At 37.7% G+C, this 6,000-nt stretch overlaps 1 non-coding gene across 1 annotated transcript; it reads left to right on the plus strand.

Annotated features, from left to right (window-relative positions):
- The first annotated feature begins 4 nt into the window (after positions 1-4).
- On the plus strand, positions 5-110 carry LOC121105739. Its single transcript, XR_005838390.1, has one exon. It is a non-coding gene; the product is annotated as a U6 spliceosomal RNA (small nuclear RNA).
- The last annotated feature ends 5,890 nt before the right edge of the window (positions 111-6,000 follow it).

The following is a 6,000-nucleotide window of genomic DNA, read 5'->3' on the forward strand; positions in this document are numbered from 1 at the left end:
CAGGGTGCTTGCTTTGGCAGCACACATATTGAAATTGGAACAATACAGAGAAGATTAGCATGGCCCATACAAAGGCTGACACGCAAATATATAACTCCCATCAGGTATCATTCCTAAGCAATCACACAGATTTAATACTGACATGGAAGGGAGTGTAGAAATCTCTTTCAACATCTTCAATTCACAGATGAGAAAACTGAGGTGCATAAAGGTTAAAATGACCAGACCAAAGTCCTATTATTGCAAGTTAATGGCAAAGCACCCAGAGACCAACTTCTCTGCCTCCCATCTTAGGAAACTTTTTCATTATAGAATCATCTTGAGTTTTTCAGCTTCTTTTTTTTTTTAAAGATTTTATTTATTTATTTGTCAGAGAGAGAGAGCACACATAGGGGGAGAAGCAGACTCCCCGCTAAGCAAGGAGCCTGATGCAGGACTCAAACTCAGGACCCTGGGATCATGACCTAAGCTAAAGACAGACACTTAACCAACAGAGCCACCCAGGTGTCCCAGTTTTTCAGCTTCTTTTACATTATGTGTTGCATGTTTTGGCTCCCCTGGCTAATACTATTTTCCAAAAAATAATCTTAAATATTTTGTTGATAAACTTTCATTTGATACTTATATCAGATTATTTATTCAACCAATTTACTCAACAAATTTTTTATTGAGAAAGTACTATCCTAAGTTCTGAGAAAATAGAAGCAGACAAAACAAGCAAAAATCCCTGCCTTTGTTGGAGCACATTGTAAATCACACGTTACAATTTATAATTGTCATAGTCCATCTTGGTCAGTGAAATTGTGTTTTTGGTTAGAATTGTTTTAGACCAGGAGTTTATGCCGTTTCTGAGGGGAAAAGTCTGAATGACAAGAGCAGCAGGAGTTATTCCCGTTTCAAAGCCAGAATCACAGTGTACAAATAAGGGAATAAGGCAAAGAGAATATAGGAGAAAGGTAGGGACGGCTTTCACTGTGCCAGGCTTGTGGGAAGTCAAGAGTCTGGCTGATAAACACCACTGAATGCAACAAACAGTTATCCAGCTCCCACGTGACTGCTAGCCCTGTTGTCTTGTTTGCTCTTTCAGTAGGAGCACCTAGAACTCTGTGTGCCACATCATAGATGTTCAATAAATATCCTGGAAATAAAAGAATGGATAATGTAAACCAGGATACTGAACCAGATTACACAGATACAAAGATGAGTAAAAGATGGTCCCATCTCGTAAGAAGCTCATAATCTCATAAGGGATCATACATATAATATTTATTAACTGTCCTCTATTAATAAAACACTATGCTAGGCATTGCATTAAGGAAAAATAAAAACAAATAAAACACAATCCTTCTCGGGCGCCTGGGTGGCCCGGTTCAGCGTCTGCCTTCAGTTCAGGTCATGATCCCGGGGTCCTGGAATCGAGTCCCATATTGGGCTCCCTGCTCAGTGGGGAGTCTCTCTCTCCCTCCACCCCCCCCACTTGTGCTCACGCTCTCTCTCTCTTTTTCTCTCCCACAAATAAATAAATCTTTTAAAAAAACCCACACAATCCTTCTCTCATGGAGCTTACTTTGTAATAAATATTTTGAAAAATAAGACCATGAACAGATTCCATTTTTCACTGGTTGGAATCAGAACAGTTTTCTTGGGGTGGCGATATTTGAGTCAGGTCCTTGACTTCAGTTGGACTCTTATGACCTTTCTGTGATCATTCTCAGTAAGAAGCTTTTAGGAAGGCTTGGTCGAATAAGAATTGAACTAATCAAAGCCCTTAAAAAGGGAAATAACCAAATACCTAGATGATGTTTAAGGTCCTCTTTGGCTTCTTGTGTAATAGTCCTCCCCATCTTAGAATCATTCAAAATGAGGTGCAGTTCCCAAAACATAATGTTTCCTTTTTGACAAGTTGCCCTTGTCTCTGACCACTACTGTTTTCTCTGCCAAAGACGACCTCCCAAAAAATCTTTCCTGTACTGGGTCTGTCCAAGATTACCCCTATGTTGATTTGTTAGGAGGATTTATAGAACTAAACATAAGTCATACAGTTGCAATTTATGACAGCTATAGGGTACAAATAAATAGGAGCAAGGGAAAAGGTGAGGGAGTGAAGTCTGGAGGAAACCAGGCGCAAGTTTCCAGGATCCTCTCCCAGTGGAGTCATACAGGATGCACTTAATTCTCCCAGCGATAAGTTGTGACAATACTGTGAAATGTTGTCTAGCAGGGAAGCCCCTTAGAAACACAGTGCCCAGAATTTTTAATGAGGGCTGGTCATATAGGCAACCTCTGCCTAGCCCTCCAGCACATACCAAATTTCCAGACTCCCAGAAGGAAACCAGGTACTCAGCAAAAGCTATATTATTTGTGCAGATAGGTTAGACACAGTGAACCTTTCTTATCAGGGCATGGTAGGAACACGTGTAACATCTAAGTTTCCAGACACGGGCCAAGGGTCAAATTTCAGGCAGGATCTTGTGAGGATAGCAGTCTCAGTCTTGCCCTATTGACCCTTTTCTGTGCACTCTGCATTACCAATTCTGAAATATGGTACTCATGAACCTAGACTCAAAATAAACATCTTGCAGTAAATACTTCCCTAAAGACATTCAGATAAAATTAATCACTCTGTTCCTTCTACCACTACTCTAATGGGTGTATAACTCAAAGGTAAGTGATATGATTGATGTGTTAATTAATTTGATTGCAGTAATCATTTCACAAAGTACACATGAAACTTCTTAAAATTTATGCCATTAATCTTACCTGATTTTTTAAAGTTTGTGACATTCTCACAAAGGTTGTGTATAGTATCTTTTTTAGAGATTTTATTTATTTATTTTGGAGAGAGAGAGTGCATGAGCAAGGTAGGGGCAGAGGGAGAGAGAGAATCTCAAGCAGACTCTATGTTAAGCACAGAGCCTGACGCAGGGTCAATCTCAGGATCCTGGGATAGGACCTGAGCCAAAATCAAGAGTCAGATGCTTAACTGACTGAGCCACCCAGGTGCCCCGGTATTTTTATTATTTTTTATATCAATATGACAATAAAAAAACTTTAAGTGACAGCAATAATTGAAAGGCAAATTTAAGACAAGTGATATAATTATTGAAAATTAAATTGCAATTTTTTTTCCCTTGACCAGTCTCCACACGAAAATTATGAATTTTCATGTCTTCAAATAGTACAGGTATGGAAAACTAAATATTACACTCCTCCCTTAAATTATCTGAAAAAAGAGGGTAAATAGTCACAAAATCACTAACTGAATGTATTTACCTAAAATAGAGCCCGATTTACCAGAAATAGAGCCCAAAATTTATGAATTACTAAAGTATGAAATATATAAACTTTGTTTATTTCCTACCCAGAAATACAGCTTAATATGTTACTTGGCCTTGGAGCAACTGAATAAAAGTTATGGAATCAGTCCTAAATCAACCAACTGTGTAACAACTTCTCCCTAATACTTGCTTTGCGTCAGGATATGGAAAAGTCTAGAAAAATTATAACTCACACTACTACTCTGTAAAATCTTAGTCTTGTGAGTTTCTTATAAGTAAATTATCATTTGACTTGAGCCTTCCTTAGAATGAGAAACACAATCAATAGAATCAGAGCTCAAACAGAATTATTCTAGGCCCAGAGTATGAGTAAAGGATGCCCGTTCTCTTCTCCCCTTGATTTTTCTCATGTATTTCATCCATACTTGGGAGATGAATCAACACCAACAATGAGAGACCATATAAATTGTTTATTAGGTGGGCTTTGCTTGTGCCTGACATGAGCCTATGGAGATGCTTGAGAAATGAAACATCATCTTCTATGCGAACAGAAGAGGTCCCTTTGTTATAAGTGCATGCTAGGGATTGTCAGGCTAAGCTTAAACAATCCTTAGGGAAGGGGAGGTGTCTCCTGAATTTGGGAATTTTGTATATGGTTTAGATCTATGTTAGTTTTCAGTTGCATCTGAGAATAAGAACTCAAACTATATTCATAAGTCATATAGTTTAAATTTTTGGTTACCACGGGAAAGTGCTGCCAAGCATGAAATTTGTCTACAAGCTACTAATCCCATAGCTGTTCCCTCATGCAGGGGTGACTTCAAGATGATAAAAATTATCAGTAGTTCGGGAGAAACTTTTCTCATTTTACACATTTACTTTGTTTTTGTTTTTAAATATGATATCTATCTATTTGATCAGAACTATTTAAATCCCATTGTATCTAGGGGCAAATTAAATAAGAGACATTCTAATTTTTAGGATATTAGAATTTTAGAGTTTCAGAGATTCACAGAAATTATATGATCCAGGTCTCTCATGAGGAAAATGAGGTCTCTCGTAGCTGAGTGCCTTGCTCAAGTCATATATCTGGTTGGTAGTAGATTCAGACTAAAATATTTTGGTCATATACAAACTATTTATCATATCAGCAACTTTCTTCTTTTTAAAAGGTCACTAAGAATTAGGAGTATGTACTGAAGGTAATTACTTAGCTTCTCCCTCATTAAATAGGCATGTATAAAATAAAATCTTTTTCAATTTTTAAATGATCTTATATTTGAATTTGTTGTGTATCAGAGTAACCACTAAAATTTGTGGACTCTTAGAACTTTGTTGATTATAAAAATAATTAACCTCTGTAAAATGCCTCATAAAATTTTGTATGTATAGCACACATGACAAAAATATTTGGTTTTGTTTCCAAATTGCCATGAAAATGCTGTTAAACTTTAATTATACAATATTTCTAGTTATTCTTCACATATAATGCAAAATGAAACAGGATGCTGAAAGTTTATTAAGAAAAATGCTTTGTTATTTTCCTTTTGTGGCTTATCTAGACTTTGTCTAGTCTAGTAGAAGGCAGTCCAGTAGAAAATTCCATGTTCCGGGAGGCTGAGCTTCTGGATTATTAGATCTGCCCCTTCTCTTCTCATTGTAATATTCTCTACCAGTTCAAGGAGTGCTTTACTATGGATGTGTGAGAGCTACCTAGACATATATGGGCTTCTCAGAAAAAGAAAGAGAATGTTTATTTTTAAAATGGAACATGGAAGTTGAAGACAAGCTACAAACAGCCTACAGCCAATGGTGTCTGTAAGCTCCATTTACTCAGCCTCCAAAGACAGATACACGGCCTTAATCCTTACGTTACACAACTCACCTGGCACATTGACTTCCTACATGATTTTGTTTCACTCTGTTTCCACCATCTTCCAGTGAATGTCTATTATTCTTCCGGATTACACGTGTGGAAGTGTTAACATAGGGTCTGGCAAATTGTAGGTCCCCAATAAAACGAGGCATTCCTCTCATCACGTTGTGGAAGACATAGAGATAAAGATTGTGTAACTTTTACCTAAACAGTACAAGTACTCTCTGGACTGTAAAACTAGAAGCCATAAGCCATATAATCTGGAAAGTGTCAGTTTTCAGGAAGCTCAAATAACGTGCCTAACATTCATTTCCATTACTGGAGTCCTGGTAATCACCGGAGAAGGTGAAATCCATGTTTAACTCCATATTAAAAGTGTCCTGAATGAAATGGAAAGTAGATCCTGTGGGAACCTCACTCCCGTTCTTGTTTCTGAGCTAATTAACCTTATTCTCTCTGACAACTCCCATCCATTCTACTAGGAGGTCTAAGTTTTCCCTCTCATCCTTTTTCTTTTTCTACTCGCTTTACAACCCTTTTCTCAATTATCTGTTCCTTCTGAGCAGATGTGAAATGAATATTTCTGAACCAGTGTGAAATGAATCTAGTGGACATTTGGTGGCTTTCACCTACTCCTTTCCTTCTAGTCTCCCCAGGACTCTTCAGGTCTTCCTTTGAGAATAGCCTCTTGCCCACACTTAGTCTATATTGCTTAGGTTGGCCTGACCCTATGCCCCATTCTTTCCCTTCTCCTTTTCTCCAGCCTCCACTCCAAGAATGGACATGTGGGACAATCATCATATTCCATCTTTCTGGAAACAGTGAATGGGTCAAAGATACATATTT

This window comes from Ursus maritimus, unplaced genomic scaffold (assembly GCF_017311325.1).
Source record: "Ursus maritimus isolate PB19 unplaced genomic scaffold, ASM1731132v1 scaffold_29, whole genome shotgun sequence".
Lineage (NCBI taxonomy): Eukaryota > Metazoa > Chordata > Mammalia > Carnivora > Ursidae > Ursus > Ursus maritimus.